Raw genomic sequence first — 19972 nt, forward strand, 5'->3', positions numbered from 1 at the left:
AGGTAGAATGAAGGTTCGGCCACTTTGGGAATGGTAGTGGCCAGCTATGGTTTGCTGAAATGGTAAGAGGGGACAAGAAAGTAAGATGAAGGTTTGGCCAAATGGGGAAAGGTAGTGGGCGGCTAAGGTTTGCCGAAATGGTAAGAGGCGACAATAAAGTGGGATGAAGGTTTGGCCACTTTGGGAATGGTGTGGGGCGGCTAGGGTTGTCCTAAAGGTGTTGGGGACACTTACGGAAAGAAAGTGGAGTTAAGGTTTGCCAAATGGAGTTGGAAGGTGGGCGGCTAGGGTTACCAAAAGTGGAAGTGTGGAAGGGAAAGTATTGTTGAGGTTTGCCGAGTTGGGCTAGTGAGTGGGCGGCTAGGGTTTGCCAAAAGGGGTTCGGGTCACTTATGGGAAGTGGCTAACACCTTTGTTGGCCGAATGCAAGGGTTGAATGGATTGAAAATGGTTACAATGAAGGAAAACTATTATGAACAATGAAGAACTTCCAAGAACATGGGTATAACAATATTACTCTTGAATAATTAAAATAACAAACACACACAATCAAATCTTGATTCACGAATTGCACAAGAAATGATAAACTTCATGAAAGGATAAATCAAGTGGGATTCACGGATTGCACCCAACTTGCCCAAGTGCATAAGCACTAAAATAACAAACACACACAATCAAATCTTGATTCACGAATTGCACAAGAAATGATAACTACAAAGATAGATAAATCAAGTGGGGATTCACGGATTGCACCCCAACTTGCCCAAGTGCTCTTGCACTGAAATGTTGATCTCTCGCAAGTGTTCTCTCTAAAGAGTTTTTGCCAAAAGATCCTAGGGCAAATGCATAAGGTTCTATTTATAAGGAAAACAATTTGGAAACCCCCATTGGGTCCCTTTCCTAAAATAAATTAACTCAAAATAAAATACATGATAACTTTAAGTGAATGGTCATGGACCAAGCCTTGGCTGTGACATGCATGGCCCATGATGGCTGAGGCGATGCATGGTTGTCTCGGGCTGGACCATGGTCTCGTGGTGCCGCGTGGTTGGCTACATGATGCTACGTGGTGGGCCACAAGTCAGCCATGGTGCTGCATGGTGCTGCGTGGTTGGCTGTATGGCGCTGCGTGGTGAGCTGGAAGGCATGGGCTGGAGCCATGCGCTGGGTGGCATGCCTGGAGGGCATGCCACTAGCTTGCTCTGCAAGGCACGGGCTGGGCCGTGCGCTGGATGGCATGCCTGGGCATGCCACTAACCTCGCTGGCGTGCGGCTGGGTGAATCTGGACTGGTGCTGGCGTGCGGCATGCAGGTGGGTTGTGCGCGCGCGCGCGGGCAAGGCATGCGCGCGGGGCGCGGGCGCTGGGGTGCGCGCGGGGCGCGGGGCGGGGGCGAGACGTGCGCGCGCAGGCGCTAGGGCGCTATGCGCGCGGGGCGCGGGAGAGACGTGCGCGCGCGGGGCGCGGGCGAGGCGTGCGGGCGCGGCATGCGTGTTGGGCGCGCTGGGCTGCGCGTGCTGTGCATGCTGGCCATGCTGAATGGGCTGGTTTAGTCACCAACCTCCTTGGGCACCCTGGGCATGTCAAGGCAGGCCCCATGGCATGCCCGTGGGCCTGTTTTGGGACTGTCCAACCTCGTCTTGACTTGGCTAGTGGCTTGACCATGGGCCACATGACATGGGTTCCTATCACAACCCCACGGCTTGCCTTGACAACCCTGCTGACATGCCCCATGGCTTGTCTTGACAGCCCCACGGCTTGCCTTGACAGCCCCGCTGACATGCTCCATTGCTTGCCTTGACAGCCCCACGGCTTGCCTTGACAGCCCCGCGGCATGCCCCATGGCATGCCTTGACAACCCCATGGCTTGCCTTGATAGACCCGTGGCATGCCCCATGGCATGCCTTGACAACCCCGGTGACATGCCCCATGGCATGCCTTGACAGCCCCACCACTTGCCTTGACAGCCCCGCGGCATGCCCCATGGCATGCCTTGATAGCCCCACTGACATGCCCCATGGCTTGCGTTGACAACCCCGTGGCATGCCTTGACAACCCCGCCGACATGCCCCATGGTTTGCCGTGACAGCCTCGCTGAGATGCCCCACGGCTTGCCTTGACAGCTCCGCGGCATGGCCCATGGCATGCCTTGACAACCTGTTAGGGACCCCGGTCTAGTCCCCAAACACTTGCCTTGCCAATCCAAAACTTGCCTCAATGTGACCGAGTCATAGTTCTTCTCTTGCTTGGTCCACGTCCAATGATGGTCAAGGTGACCAATAGGTTGATATGATATGGTGAGGTTAGGTGTTTAGGCTAGAAAGATGATGGTAACAAGGAAATGGTTCAAGGTAGTGTATGGCTAGGAATGGTTGTGGGCGCACGGCACTAGGAGGTGCTAGGGTTGGCGCCACTTCGGGTTGGTGTTTAGGGTTTGGGAAGGTATGTTAGTTGGCTAGGGTTTGGACAAGGATGGAGGAGTTGGACGGCTTGGGATTTGAATTTAGGAAGGTTTCCTAAATTCGTGGGATTTAGAAGGAAACAAGGATATGGCCGGATGTAGTAGGAAAGAGTCAATTAGGGTTCCTAAATTATAGGAACTCTAATTATGGGAAGTATGAGGGTCGGCTAGGTCAAGTCTAATTAGGCAAGTGATTGCCGAATTTGACTTGATTGATTATGGAAGGATGCGGCAAGGGCAACACAAGGAATCACTCAACTATGGGAAGTTGACTAACACTTGTGTTGGTCGAAACTTGTGTTGGTTTGGATTGAATGATTGTAATGGAATGGATGTCACCAATGACAAATGATGAACATGATGAACAAAGGATATAATTATCAAGAACCAAGTGAACAAAAGATAGCCAATTCAACTATGATTCACGAATTGCACATAGATGAAATAAACCTCTTTATTGATGAACTTGAACATAAAAATAGAACAACTTGGATTCACGAATTGCACCAAGTTGTAAGACAAGATAGATAAATGAACCACACCTATTCACGAATTGCAAGGTGTGATCCTCTCTTTGGGATTCACGAATTGCACCCAAAAAGCCCAAGTGCTCTAGCACCGAAATATGATCTCAAGAACAAAAGTCTACCCACTAGGGAATTTGCCAAAAGATGTTCATGAAATGACTAAGGTTCATATTTATAGGTTACAACTTGGAAACCCTAAAATGGTCCCTTCAAAGTAAATAACAATTAAATAAAGGATCAAGTAAATAAAACAATAAAATAGAGCTATGGACTAAACCATGGTGTGACATGCACGGGCCCATGGTGGGCTAAGTGGTTGCATGTTGGTTGGTTGGCCCACGGCTAAGTGTTGGTTCGGCATGGTCCAAGTGGGTGGCTTGGACGTTGGCTGCATGGCACGGGCTGGAGCCGTGCGCTGGATGGCATGCCATGGGGCGTGCCACTAGCCTCCCTGGTGCTCTGCAGGGTGGGCGTGGGTGTGCTGGCATGAGGCAAGGGCCCATGGTCTTGTTGATGTGCGGCAGGGGCTGCTAAGGCCATGCGGGTGTGCGGCATGGTCAACCTGGGCGTGTACGCGAGCGCGCGGGCTGGTTTGCCTGTGCGGCGCCTGGGTGCTCGCTGGGCCATGCGGCCCACTGGTGTGGGCACGGATCTGCGCACTGCGAAGTGCCTGGGCGTGCGGCCCGCTGGGGTGCCTGGTGCCGCGCGCATGCGCACGCAGGCCTGCGCGCTGGTCTGTGCTGCGCATGCTGCCGTGCGCCTGCTAGCCTCGCTAGCCTGCATGCTGGGCGTCCCGTGGGTGCCATCGCGCAGGCCAATGCATGCATGCATGCTGGGTGCCCCGTGCTTGTCATCCCACGAGCCAAGGCATGGTTGTAGGCTAGCCAAGGTGCATGTCTCCACCATGACTAGGGCATGGGCGGCTCCTCTAGAGGCAACACGACGTGGGGGTCTAACAATCCCCCTCTCTTTAAGTATATCCTTGCCCTCAAGGATAAATTGAGGAAATCTTGTCCTTATATCATCGTAGTCCTCCCAAGTAGTCTCCTCCTTTGGGGCTTTACCCCACTTTATCAAAACTTGCCACACACTTTTTCTCATGGTTCCTCTTGGAACCACCCTATAATTGAGAGCTTCCTTTGGTTGTAAAAGCATTCGCCCTTCATCATCAAACTTAGGTAGCTCATCCACAATGAGACTAGGGTCCCCAATTCTTCTTTTGAGCACGGTGACGTGGAAAACCGGATGTAGTTTGGAGGTTGGGGGAAGTTCCAACCTATAAGCCACTTCTCCCAACCTTTCAAGTACCTTAAAAGGACCATAAACCATAATATCTCTTGGCCAATTTCAAGTTAAGTTTCTTCCTCAAAGTCTTTTGGCCAAAAGGTTGCAATTTCAAGTACACATAGTCCCCTACTTCAAAGGCAACCATCATTCTCCCTTCGTCATAGTACTTCTTCATCCTTTGTTGGGCCTTAGCAAGTTCCTTTTTTACTTTTGCTAAGACCTCGTCTCTAGTGATTAGTTCTTGTTCCACTTCCTCATTCTTGGCCGTGCCCCTCTCATAGTTCACCAATGTAGGGGGTGTCCTTCCATAGACCACCTCAAATGGACTCTTTTGTATGGAAGCATGGAAGGAAGTGTTGTACCAATATTCCGCCCAAGACAAGTAACTACCCCACCTTCTTTGTTCCTCGTGGCAAAAACACCTCAAATATTGCTCTAGTGTTCTATTCACCACTTCGGTTTGGCCATCGGTTTGAGGTTGGTACGATGAACTTGTCTTTAACTTGCTTCCTCGAAGCTCAAACAACCCCTTCCAAAAGGAACTCATGAATACTCTATCTCGATCCGTGAGTATGCTCTTTGGGAACCATGAAGCTTTACCACATGCTCAACAAAAGCTTTGGCCACACTCTTGGCCGTGTAAGGGTGAGTGAGTGGAATGAAGTGCCCATACTTGCTCAATCTATCAACCACCACAAGTATTACCTCAAAACCTCCACTAATGGGTAGCCCCTCCACAAAATCCATGCTCAAGTCTTCCCAAATCAACTTGGGGATGGGTAATGGTTGTAACAACCCGGATGGGGGCTTTGTCTCATACTTGGTTTTTTGGCATACGTCACATTCGGCCACAAGCCTCTTTACTTCCTTTTTTATTCCTTCCCAATAGAAGAAATGTTTGATCCTTATGTAGGTTCTTAGCCAACCCGACTGGGCACCCTCCTTGCTATTGTGAAAATGGTCAAGGATTTCCTTCCTCAAGTTAGGAACATTCGGCACATACACATGCCCCTTGTAGTAAATCAAACCATCATTCACCTTGAACCCCACCACTCCATTACCTTCCGCTTCTAGGAGTTCCACTATTTCAATGGCCCTTGCGTCAATTCTTGTAGCTTCACGAATCTTGTCCCAAACTCGCCATTCGGCTCCACTCAAGGCCAACATTGATGAGTCTTCTTCTTCATGCACTAACCCCAAAAGAGAACTTCCTTCTTTCCTACTTAAGTCATCCGCCACCTTGTTCTCCTTACCTGGTTGGTAAATGATGTCATATTCGAACCCAAGTAGCTTCACTAGGAACTTTTGTTGCTCGGGTGTCACTATCTTTTGTTGAAGCAAATGCCTCAATGCTTGTTGATCCGTGATAATGGTAAACCTTCTACCCAACAAGTATGGCCTCCACACCTTCACTGCATGTACCACTGCAAGCATCTCCCGAGCATATGTGCTCCATGCTTTCTTCATGGGTCCGAGCGCCTTGGAAATAAAGGCTATTGGCCTTCTTTCTTGAGCCAAAACAGCCCCTATGCCTTCACCGCTTGCATCGGTGTATACTTCAAATGGTTTCTCGAAGTTTGGTAATGCTAGCACGGGAGTGGTGGTCATAGCCCTTTTAGCTCCTCAAAAGTATCTCTTGCTTCTTGAGTCCATGTGAAATTGTCCTTCTTTAATAAGGATGTAAGTGGCTTCGCAATGAGCCCATAATTCTTCACAAACTGCCTATAGTAGCAGGTTAGCCCCAAAAATCCCCTCAACGCCGAGATGTCACTAGGTAGTGGCCAATCAACCATGGCCTCAATCTTTCTTTGGTCCACTTTAGAGAAGAAGAGAAACAATAAAAGATCATTTCTCATCTTTCATGTGGAAAATGATAAAACATTGAGGGTCATGTTTGGTAAGTTAAAAGAAAAGAGAAATATTTTAACCACAAAAGGATTACACAAAAGTAAACCCTCAAAATTATGTGACTTGATACAATATGTCAGATTGTAAAGTTGACTTATTCGTAAAGTAGATCTAACGGATTATATGAAATCCATTAAATTTGTGAGTTTACTTTTGTGTAATCCCTTTATATATGTAATACTACTCCTTAAAATATAGGATAATTATGTTTTTAAATAGATTCGAAAATGTATATAAGATTATGTACACAAAAAAAAGTTGATTGACCAAATATGAATCCACCTATCAACATGAACTCTGACTTAATTAGTTATTTGGGTCGGGTTAGGATTGACTTTTTCATAAGGAAAATGATTTGTATAGTCATATGGTATGCAAGTCTCACACATTTTTTAAAAAAGTCGACAAATTTTGAACTAGCGTGGAGAAAAATCTATTTTTAATTAAGAACCCCATTTTTTTCAAAGGGAATGTGTGGATCTTGTACACCCTTAAACTGTATCTACCATTACTTTTTTCATAATTTGAGCTTGAATAACCCAACATGAACCCAAATGACACGACTTGCAAGCCTTAGTTGATGCGTAGTGCTTGGTTCGACATCAACCACCCCATTAAAAAAAAATTTAAAAAAACATATAGTTGAAAATAAGAACAAAATATTATCAAACAAAACTAAAACAAAAAAATGAGGAGTAAAAAATTTAAAAATAAAGTTAAAAATAAAATAGGGGAATAGCCTCTAGCCCAAGTGCCTAGACTGAGAGGGGATCACATCTTGACCCACCTCTCGACTATGGGAAATATAGATTCTTTAGGTCTGGTTTGTTTTGGCAGATGAAACAAAAACCTTCTCTAAGTTTCATTCAAAGAAATGATTTCAAAAACTAAACGGTCATTTTACAACATCTCATCTCATCTGACCCATATTTCAACTTATTCCAACATTGTGCATTGATTCAACTGAAGAATGAGCATTGAGCAAATTGACAGCCCCGTATGCCAATGTTTTTTCTCTCCTGCTAGCCTTTCTTCCTCTCTCATCCCATGTTGCAGTTCTCGGGCCCTAGGGTCTACAAACTCTAGGGTTTGAAACTTGCATTTCATTGACAGTTTAAGCCGTGCGAATTTCCAAGCTATACCGTGCAAAAGGTGAAGAGCCCCATCTTACACACTGAAATGGTCTTCTACCCTTTTCAACAATAGTGCCTTCGTGTGGCTTCAAACAGTCGAGATTCTCGTGCCCTCTGGAACCATAGCAAGTTCGATTTTATCTGCAAAGCCACTTCGCCCCTGCCATTCTTCCTTGATTCCTTGGAGTGAGTTTGTCTAGGTTCTCGCTTTAGTTTAGTGTGCTTTGGTTGTCTGTTGTAGACGAAAAAGTCTATAAATTCAAGATGCCCAAGCCGAGCAAATCCACCACAACCAATCTGATGCCTTCAACCTCCGCTTGGGATGGAACTTGGAGCATAGGGATATGCAACACATAGTTACATACCCCTGTTCATGACAAATAATGTGCAATGCATCCTAGTATGCAATACTTACAATGACTTATAAAAAAATTTCATGCCAGAATAAACTAAACATCCCAACATATTAAATTAACCATAGATAAATATTGCCTTACTTAAAGAGGTTCACATAGTAAGGCATGAGTTCAGACATCAAGTGGAAGATGGATTCTCCTTATTACAGAGATTGCATCAAAGTTTCATAAATAAAGCAAGTCAAATAATTTCTCTCATCAGCTCTATGGTATACAAATCCATCGTTATAAACATCAATATTAAATCCAGCTTCGGGTTAGGGTCGAGCTCATTCTCAACCAGCTAAAACCAATAGTTGGAGTTCATTACCATTTTGTTTGCCGTAAGCCGATTCTAACAAAACTTCTACCATTCTAGGGAAATAGTAGTGGAATTACCATAGTGAGATTCCATGAAATTTCAGATAGTTAAATAACCAATTTACACAGAGATAAGATATGCATGATTAATGATAAATATGAGATGCATGCTAGATATGCAAAAAATCCGTATTTATCTCCCATTTAGATTCCTCAACATCTTTTAGAAAAACTTTAATGCACATTTTTTTACAGAGAATATTTTGTACATCATTTTTTCAAAACATAACATTTCTTATTTATTAGAGTCATCATTAACAGAACATAACATACGGTATCATCACAACTCCTCATTTACACTATGAGTACCTACTAGTGACTGTAGTAGAACTCATATTGAAACTACATTGTCTGTAGACTCATAACTCAATACATTGATATTAACATTTCATCATTATAACATATGCACCACCAGCATTAAGTGCCATATACGACTTCACTCTAGTATTTTTTAAAAAGAATGCATTCGAAACTCGTTGGCGGTTCTTTATTAATCTAGGGATTACCACTCCATTTTTACTCACTCCAGAGTGGACAGAGGAGTTCCATTTGGATAATTCCTCGTTCTAGCATTTGAGATTGTGACAAAATTTATTTTCATGCTATGCTCAAAATGTATTTCATGACATGTGCTTATGTAGTATGCTTCATGTAAAAATGACATTTTTATGTAACATGCTAGAATGGGGCAAATCTCACAAGTCATTTAAGTAAGTAATTAAATGATCAATGATGTATCACATGAGAATTATGCTCAAAATGAAATTTATAATATGAATGTGACGTTTATAAAAAAATCATAAATAAATTATCTAAGAGTAAGTTAGAAGCTAAATTCTAATTTCTCGGGTACTTAGGAATTTGGTGCTGCTGTAATAAGAGTTATTCGAAGTTATGAATTTTAAAATTAAGGAAGATGTTCATAATCAAAAGGGTTCAAAATAAATTTACAAAAATGCCCCTATATTTTCTAAAATTGCCACTTAGACCCTAAACTTTCACTATTTGTATTTTAGCCCTAAATTTAACCAAATTTCTCAAACTTCATATTTTTCATGTTCTAAATCCTTATATGACCTTAGTAATTCAAGAATAAAATCTACTATACCAATGCCATCGAACCCGTTGCATACATTTGTGGCCATTTTTGTGACTTCAATCCTATAACCTCTTTGAATGCATGAGTGACCGAATTTTATTAATTAGAAAACAATAAATTTGTTCCTAATGGACATGGTAGAAACTTAGATTCAGGTCAAATGGGTTCTTGTAATCATCCATGCATCAATTTGCACCAAAATGTCATGAAACCTTCAAATTGGGTACATGCATGATGCTTTTAGTTTCTTTATAACTTGTAAACCCTTAAAGGCCTAAATAAATCATGCACTTCAACCCCTAACATGATGATAATAGGTTTATAAACGTTTATAATACAAACTTTTTGAAAATAAATCATGATATGAAAAGATCATCTTCATGCAAGTGGAAACGATGATCAACAAAAGATATGACTTATAAACCTAACATGACATCCTATTTTCCTTAAATATGAACCTTAGATCAATCACTCAAGACATTAGTAAAACATATAAGATCAAATCAAGACATGTTATGGCTAAAATTCCATCTCAAAACAATTTATTCAAGTAAGACTCCAAATCTGAACCGAACTGCATTTCTTCAAGATACTTTTCATATAACTCAATCAAATCTTCATTCTCATGCCATAATTCAAAGCCTAACATGTCAGTCTAATACACAACAAAAAGATAGGGTAGGATTACTCACCAAATCGTGGTTTTTGATGCTCCAAAAACAATTCACTCCCACACCATTCGGTTTCACCCTTCTCTCACACTAGGAGTATGTTGCTCTCAAGAACACTAGAGAAAGCTTGAGGAAGTTGTGTAATGAAGTCATGGGTGAAGGGGGTATTTATAGGACTCAATGGAGGGGTGAGGGGTGAGGGGTGATGAAGTGCATGGGTTGGCTGAAGGGTGAGGGTTGGGATGTGAGTGATGGAAGTGTTGAGTAGATTTTCAGATGTGCCATTGCCTTGGTCGATTGAATAGTAGCCTAAAACACTTGATTACCTCATGGTAAAGAGCTAGAGGAAGCACATAGGTGCAGGGGTTGAATGGTTTCATAAGTTTGTAACAAAATCCATGGGGAACCACATTGATGGCCAACGATTTTGGCTTAAAAAATTGCCCAGTTTTTTTAGTGTCCTTTGTTCCCATTCCTTTGGTCTATTTTGCTAGCATAGTAACCACTATTGAGTGGCTTTCCCAGGTGGGTAATGAGGTGTGATTGGGTGCCATGTGATTTGGTTTAAGCAGAAAATGAAGGAAAGGTTTGAGTTCATAGGTTTCAACTGAGTGATCTAACTTCATCATCCCATTTGCCAATTAGTTTTGTTGGTCATGGAAAGGGATTGGCCAAGCATGTAATTGAGTGCTTTGAAGCACTTCTTTAGGGTGAAATGGTAGAGGTGGTGGTGTGGAGGTGTGGATTTTGGTGCAGAAAAATTATGAAGAAGCAGGGGTATTTTGCTTAGGCCAATTCTTAATTTCTTGGGTGAATAGTTGTGTTTTTAGCTTAGCTCATGGGATTGTTCTTGACCTTATTTTAGGTATTTATAGGTGACATAATGGGGGTTGACTGGTGCAGAAAACCTTCTTGAAAACTTGTGGAAGAGTCATGCTTTTGGTGGCTTGTTAAAGAGTTGCTTAGTTTTCACTAGGTGTGCCGATTAATGGGTTTTCGGGGCATTGACATGCCTTTTCCTCAAGTGACATGGGTTGGGTTTAGTATACTATTCTAGGGTTGTCTAAGAGTGATGCAAAACAAGTGTAAAAGACAAAAATGGCAGATACAAAATTATGAAGAAAACTATGCAAGTAATGATGTTTGAGTTACTATTCATGAAAATGATAAGGGTTTTGAAATAGTAACCTAAACTAAAGTTAGAGATCTTACCATGGTTGAAAGGAAAACCCTAGGGGCATGTGGGATGGGCTTTGGAAGAACGGAAACCAATGGTATGGTGTATGTGGGGTCCAATTGGAAGAGTGATATGAGCACTAAGTTTGGGCTTCAAGTGTTGACTTCTCATTGGGCCAACTATAATTCCTTTTGTGTGGGCTTAGAAGTGGACTTTTCCATGGGCCCTATGTCTAGATTTTCATTGGGCCTTTCCTTGGCCTCAATAGTTCACTAGGTTGGATCTTTGTCTTGGATTTCACCAAGTTCGGCCTATAGCCTTGGATCTTACTAAGTTGGGTCTAATGTCTTGTGTCCTATCAAGTGGAGCCTAATAGTCTTATATCTACTAAGAGCACTGGCATTGGCCTAGCCAAATGCCAGTGCATCCTCATATTTTGGCTTTATATAAGTAAAACCTTTTGCATTAGACTAACCAAACTAATAAAGCTCCACATATGAGATACAATAAATGCAAAGCTTTCTTCATCTTTGGCTAGGTACTGTTCATAGCCATAACAAATATCTTCTTCGACTTTATTACCGCACAAAATAAGGAAGCCCCAGATCAATTACATGGGTATTTTATCGTAGTAAGAGAAATATTCGACAAAAAGAGTTTGGTGAACCACTTTTTTCTACTTGCCTAGAGCTTTCCTCAATCCCACACATAAAGCCCTTTTCACCACGAATGTTTTATTCCACTAACAGATATTTTAAATTCTGATTTTTTACAAATGGCTACTTTATGTTAAGATTTTTGTAGGAAATTTCACTAACTACACGATAATTAGTTCAAATATAGTCTTATAAAACTTGGATTTGACAATTTTGTGCATGTATTGGAACAAATAATATTATATTAATAAAAATATTCCAATTTAAAAAAATATTATTATTAAAAAAATAATATTATATTATTATTTTGGCTTATAATTACGTAGTCCAATGTGGAGTTATACTTGAATGTCTTTGGCTTTTAGGCAAAGCATCTAGTTTTAACCAAATTTTGGCTTTGGCTTCGGCTTCGGCTTCGGCTAGATCATTGCCAATGCTCTTAGTTGGGCCTAAGGTCTTTGTGTCTATCCTTAACCCTCTGATCTTAGTATGCTAGGGCATTTAGTAAACCACTCTTGAGCCTCTCCAAATCCATCTAGTATTTTAATCAAGTCACTCAACCCACCAAAGTGGCAATTCTCCCATATGCCACTTGTCATTCTACCATTCGCCTAGTGGCATCGTTTCTCAAAATTAATATAGTACTAGAATTCTCTAAAATAAAACTAACTAAACCCATGGTGTAAGGTCATGGTTCAAAACCTCAAAATCTCCCTTTTCTCTAGGATCTCAACTACTTAGCTAAGGTCATGGTTACTAGAGCCAAGGCCTAAGGTGCATTTAAGTGGGGTGTTACGCAATCTCTACAGGTGGTGCACCAATCTCCCTAACTCTGCCCATAAATGTCGTAGCACCCATACCTCAACCACGATGGCTCCGAAGACGCGGTCTTACCAGGTAACCAAATCTCTTCTCCAATTTCTATTTCCAAAGATTCACCATGGGTATTTCAATTTTTCCCTTTACAAAATAGTTTTTTTTCTGCTAATCCGGGTTCCTAATTTCGTAATTAACATATTTTATTAAGATTTTTGATGTCCCTGTGGGTGTATGTGTCTTTTCATTTTCCTTCCCACCATGGTTACTGCAAATTCTACTATTAGTTTAGTCAATTTTGGTATTGTCTTTGTGATTTGTTTTTGTGACTAATCTGTGAAGAAGTTATTGGATGGCAATGGAAGCTTTTGTGGATGAGATGGTAAATACAGAATTGAGATTAAGCATATAGTAGGAGTAAGAAGAAGAAATATGTTGCCTTCAAAAATTTGTTGAATAAGGGTTTATAGAACCGATCCTCATTAATTAACAAAATAAGCACTTGAAAAATTATCTGGGATGAATGTTGTTGCATGGGTTCAAACTTGGGCTACTTGACATCTATTTACCATTTTTATTTTGTTTTTCTATTACAAATTTGGGTTTATTTCATTTTTTTTTCTTTGTTAAAAACATACAATGTCAGCTCATCTGCTGTCAACTGCACCCATTGATGTGTGGAATATAATTTCGACAGATTTCATGTAGGCACCAAATTGTGTTGACATGCATTGCATAAAGTTGTGTCTTGGATTCCAATACTTGTGCAAACGAAAGTTTTCCCCTGTATAGTGTGTGAGGTATTATAAATTCTACTATAAAAATTATGATGCTTCCTTCATATATTCTCTCACTTTTATTTTTCTTATTGTTCCTTTATTATTATTTTTTTGTTGCTTCTAGAAGGGGGTGTTGTAGGAGAAATCATGTGAGTGATGAATTTGTGTATTTCATATATCTTCTGTTTAAAATTGCCTAGAAGTGTGGGGTTTAACAACTGTAATGTCATACCCTACGTGATGGTGTGTGTGGGATTGATGTCTCTTTTTGTGTTGTTTTGTTGTGTGCAGTGTTATTAATCCTTTTTTTTTTTTATGGGTATCATGTGCAATACATGTGCCGTGTGATTTGTCTTGTTGGGCTCAATATATGTGATGCCCCCAAATTCCGTTTGCGATTGGAAGGATATCTGAAGCGTCGAGACATGCAACACAAGATTACCTGCCCCCGTTCATGACAATTAAATATGTGATACACCTAGCATGCATCTACAATATGCAATATTTGCAACGGATAATTTTTTTCTTTGAGCAATACTATGTACAAAACTAATAACATCCCAAATGACTCAGAAACATATTACATAAAACATGAAAGTGATACATATCCATGATTACAACACAAGTCCAAAACATCTGTAATCTCAGAGGTACGAGAGACAGAGCTCTATAAGTACATTAACCAAAACAAAAATATTGGGCTAGTCCATCAAGCAACTCGCGTAACTCGACTAGGGATGCCATAATGCTATCTACAAACCTAATGATAGAGACCACTAGCTTCGCGTCGCGTTGGTGCTGCCTAATCAACCTCCTCCAATCGGCTAGACTCCGCTCCTTCTCTTGATCCTGGCACATCGCTTACCATTCAGGGGGAATGGTAGTTAGGACTACCACGGTGAGATTTGAGTACAAATCTTAGCAAGTTAACAGGAAATTTTAACATACAATTTACGGATGCATGCATGGCTATAAAGCCATGAATGCATAATCATAATCACAAATAAGCATGACGTGACTTGACATATAACATAGCATAAACTGACATGACTTGAACTTGAGCATAGACTGAACTGAAACTGAACTTGACATGACATGAATTGATTTGAACATGAACTGAACGTGTACTTGAGCTTGAATAACATGGACTTGAACGTAAAGTAACATGAACTTGAACTTGAATAACAAGAGCTTGAACGTGAAATACATTAACTTAGAATCTTTTTCAATAATTAAACATGATTAATAAGCATGACCATATGGGTGTGACATGGTTTCCCTTGAGCCATGTCCTTACCGACTACCGCATCACAACAAAAGTATCTACACCAGCTGTGAATGCATTCACATACGTGCCAGTTCACAGGTATCTACACCTATTCTGGAACACGTAATGTATGTATCCTATGTTAGGTATCTGCACCAGCACTAGTATGTATAACATGAAATTGAAATTTGGGTGGAACCATTGGCGTTAGTGCTTGCTATGCTCCGGTGACCAATTAATTAGGCCTCATTCACATCCCTTGATCTTTACCTTGTTGACTCACTCAAAAATGAGTAGCACAAAGGCTATCCCAAGTGCAAGGGGATGTCGCTTAAGAATTAGGAATAAATTCCTAAATCGTCTCTTCAGGGAAAGTTAATTAAAATCAAACTCGTTTAAAATGGTGAAAATATTCACAAAGAGAAAATAAAAATGATGGTATGTGCAATGAATGGAACAGTGCAACGGGAATGAAAAGGGCACTAGTCATGGACTAGATTCATATTTTTGGATTTTTGAGTGTCGAAATGAAATGTAAAAGACTAACAAATTGAAATTAACAATCAAAGAATCAACTAAACTGAATAATCTTAATTAATTTGAAAATTAAACAATAAAACTGAAATTATTTAAGTCCTAATTAAATTTTAATCAATCTAATATGCAATGGAACTAAGAGATTAATAAAACTAATCTAAAAATTAAACTAGATTAGAAAGTAATTGACAAAATACGAATTGAGAATTGAAAAAGTCCAAAAACAAGATTCTAGGGTTCATCCTTGTATTCAAATCACAAATTCTCAAAATTAATCTATAGCAATTGTAATCACTGTTAAATGAAAGCTTAAAGAAGCAAGAAAAATAAATAACGTGAAGTAAATAAATAGTAAATAAAATGCCCAAAAGTCTAAGCCAAATATATCAAAAATACATCACAAACTTTAAACTAAAATTAAATAAATAGTAGAGAAAACTTTGTATCAATCCGATATTAACTTAGAATCTTTTTCAATAATTAAACATGATTAATAAGCATGATCATATGGGTGTGACATGGTTCCCCTTGAGTCATGTCTCTATCGACTACCGCATCACAACATAGGTATCTACACTAGCTGTAATTACATCCACATACGTGCCAGTTCACAGGTATCTACACCTGTTGTGAAACACGTAATGTATGTATCCTATGTTAGGTATCTGCACCAGCACTAGTACATATAACATAAAATTGAAATGTGGGTGGAACCATTGGCGTTAGTGCTTGCTATGCTCCGGTGACCAATTAATTAGGCCTCATTCAAAGCTCTTGATCTTTACCTTGTCAATCCAGGGGATTCACACTAATTTAGACACTAAAACGTGAGCAAAGAAGTTTTACTAGGATATTACCTCATCCTAGCACTTAGGGTCATAATGAACGTATATGACTTGACTTGTAACATCTCGCTAGAAATTCAATGGTGGAATTTCTTTAGGCTTTAGGAACCTTGTGAATACTCCATAAGTTTTAACGAATCAACCAACCATGTAGGTTTTAGTTTGTCAGCATAGTCAATGTTGCCACTTAGGTGTGACATGGTTCCCCTTGAGCCACTTTCCAACCGACTACCGCATCACAACATAGGTATCTACACCAGCTGTGAATGCATTCACATACGTGCCAGTTCACAGGTATCTACACCTACTGTGGAACACGTAACGTATGTATCCTATGTTAGGTATATGCACCATCACTAGTAAGTATAACATGAAATTGAAATGTGGGTGGAACCATTGGGGTTAGTGCCTGCAATGCTCCGGTGACAAATTAATTAGGCCTCATTCACAGCTCTTGATCCTTACCTTGTCAACCCAGGGGATTCACACTAATTTAGTCACTACAACGTGAGCAAAGAAGTTCTACTAGAATATTTTCCCATCCTAGTACTTAGGGTCGTAATGAACGTACATGACTTGTAACATCTCGCTAGAAATTCAATAGTGGAATTTCTTTAGGCTTTAGGAATCTTGTGAAAACTCTATAAGTTTTAACGAATCAACCAACCATGTAGGTTTTAGTTTGTCAGCATAGTCAGTGTTGCCACTCAGGTGTGACATGGTTCCCCTTGAGCCATGTCCCTATCAACTACTGCATCACAACATAGGTATCTACACCAGCTGTGAACGCATTCACATACGTGCCAGTTCACAGGTATCTACACCTGCTGTGGAACACGTAATGTATGTATCCTATGTTAGGTATCTGAACCAGCACTAGTACGTATAACATGAAATTGAAATGTGGGTGGAACCATTGGCATTAGTGCTTGCTATGCTCCGTTGACCAATTAATTAGGCCTCATTCACAACTCTTGATCTTTACCTTGTCAACCCAGGGGATTCACACTAATTTAGACACTATAATCTGAGCAAAGAACTTCTACTAGGATATTACCCCATCCTAGCACTTAGGGTCGTAATGAACGTACATGACTTGACTTGTAACATCTCGCTAGAAATTCAATGGTGGAATTTCTTTAGGCTTTAGGAACCTTGTGAAAACTCTATAAGTTTTAACGAATCGACCAATCATGCAGGTTTAAGTTTGTCAGCATAGTTAGTGTTGCCACTCACTATGGTGCTAGAAGTGTTATTTTATTTATTTGAGATAATTAAAAGTGTTTGAATGCGATATGGCTTGCACCATTAGACTTAGAAGAATGTTTAGAATTTTATGACGCAATAATCACATTTTTTAGTTTTCGAACGAAACGCTTATTCGAAAACGCGTTTTATTTATTTCGGTGCATTTCGGGGTTGAATTTCGATAAAAGAATTGCAAGGTTAGTTTAGTGTGTATGATTAGGATTTTTTGTGTAAATTTTTTTTTCACTTTCCTAGAGTGAATAGTAACCTCAATAGTAGCAGCTAGTGTAATGTTTTCAAAATCACAGTGTAGAATGTTCAAATTAGGTTAGAGAAGTTTTATTTGGACACTTGGAAAGATCTTAGCCACACTTGGTGAATAGCATTGAATACTTGATACCAAGAGGAACCATGAGATGGATTGGGAAGGAAATCAAGATGTGAGATCATGCCACCTAAGCAAAACACTATTGCATCGAATCACCCATTTTGTTCCAAACCAAAGTGGGTTTCAACCCTAGTGAAACTATAAATACTTAGAATCCAATTGAAACCCCAAAATTTTGGTTGAAACCGAAACCCTAAAGTTGGCCTCCAAACCCTATTTGATCCGATTTCTAACATTATGTTTAATCGCTTGATTAAATCACTTCTACATGCTATTAGTTTCTCAAGTTCATGTTATGACATCATTGTCTAATCTTTTAAACCTTGAAATTTGATTGGGCTAAGAAAAATTAGATTTGGGCTTGATAACATCTCAAACCTTAACCAAACTCTCTTTAAACCCCAAATGAAACCCACTTGTTTAAGTTCCATTAAGGCCCATGAATTTTGGCCACCTTGGAAAAGTTTCTTGAAAAATTTTCCCCCCATCCATCGTAGACCAACCTTTACCCATGACAGTCCCAAATAGTCCCTTGATGTGAGAGAAAAATCCATCTCATCACCCTTTTTTACATGACAGCAGCAACAATCCACTCCCCTTTACTATTCTTATCTTTTTGTGACCTAACGACCATATTTCAAGATGTTATATAAGGCCATACCTCCCTTTTTAGAAGTATTTGAGGCGTGTAGGTCACCACTTCCCTCACTTCACCACTTTTCACCCCCATTTTTGGGAAGAAACCCTTAGAAGCTCTCTCGGGCAGATTCCAGAGACTTTTTGCATGCCATTTTTGGAATATTTGTAGGTATCTTCTCACCATTCATGAAAGTTTTTCATCTTTGAGTCTAGTTTCCATGGGTATATGGTTTGTTTTATTTCATGGTCGTTTGTATTACTTTTCAACTACTATTCACTATTATTTAATATTCTATCATTACTTTTTCATTACTATTAGGATATCTGAGATCACCTCACTACCCAAATGCAAAATTAACTATGGAAAGGTCATTCTGGATGATAATCTGGATAGTGAGTTGTATTTTGGAGTTTTTTACTAAGCTAATGGACAAATCTTGGTCCGAAATTTTTATGGAGTATTTTCAATATTTTTATATGAATGTTTGTTGGAGATTAATTGCATGATTAAAGCTTTTAATGAAAGATTTTCTTAGATCTAGAAACTTAGAAACTGGAAGAGGAAAAACAGTTTATGTTTTAAGAAAGTTTGGATCTTTTGTGGTCTATTCTTACTCTAATGGCTTCGATATTTCTATTTGATGATTATGAGCCTTGGATATACATGTTAGGATGTTGTTTTGCAAACTTTAGATGTTGATTGTGAAGATATGATTGTTATAAAAGAGAATACTCGGTTAGATAAAAAGTTTAATGTTTTCAACTAGATCCATGTTTTGGTTTATTTTTAGCCATGTGATTTTAAGTTTAATGCTTGGATATACTTTAGGACATATGGTTAAACCATATGATATTGTTGGTTTGAATATTTCATCAGGATATGTCTCGGATCAAGTGTTTGATCAAAGCTAAGTTGAGAAAAAATTTAGTTTTTGACTAACTATTGGAGCTGAGTGCTTCAAGTGAGATTTTGTGATCTTTGGAGATTTTTATGTGTTACTTCAAAGCATGTTAGTTATTAGGAATGTGTTATGAATATGTTAGAAGAAAGTTTTGGAATTTTTTAGAGTTCTTGGTGATTTTTTAAAAAGCTCAAAACCTTGAAATTCAAGGGTTTGTATTTTAGTTAAAAAGTTTTGATCTTTTTACTAAAACGTTTTGTGTTTATAGCAAGTATATATTTTATTGGATGTTTTAAGCATGTTTTTAAGCTTAAGATAGGAGGATTTTTGTTGCAATATTTTGGTTTGAGCATATATTTGAAGTTGGATAAAATTGCGACAAAAATAAAAAAGAAATGACCTTTGGAAGTTTTGGCTTTATGATGTTTTTCATAGTTGTGTTTGGTTTTAATGTTTTTCTAAGTTGATATTTGAGTTTAGGACAAAATTCACATGAGCAATGTAAATTTTGGTATTTTTGGAGTTAGGATGTGAAATCCTCAAGTTTGAGGTATAATGGTCATTTTTCCACATGTAGAGGATAAAATGATAATTTTACTCTAAGTTAGAATTTTTCATGTTTCTAATTGTTAGTGATTAAGTTTTTTAACATTTAGAATTCTTACTTACAGTTTCTCATGTTTCATGCTTTGCCTAGTAAAACACAACGATCACTGTAAGTTAACTCTTAACTTACTATCAGATTAATATGTATGTGTGATGGTTAAGGGAACTACAGTTTATATATGTATGTTATCATATACACCATACTATTGCTTGTCACTTCATGATTATATCTTAGACAATTTATTTTGTCA

The sequence above is a fragment of the Juglans microcarpa x Juglans regia genome, chromosome 8S (genome assembly GCF_004785595.1).
Source record: "Juglans microcarpa x Juglans regia isolate MS1-56 chromosome 8S, Jm3101_v1.0, whole genome shotgun sequence".
NCBI classification, from domain to species: domain Eukaryota; kingdom Viridiplantae; phylum Streptophyta; class Magnoliopsida; order Fagales; family Juglandaceae; genus Juglans; species Juglans microcarpa x Juglans regia.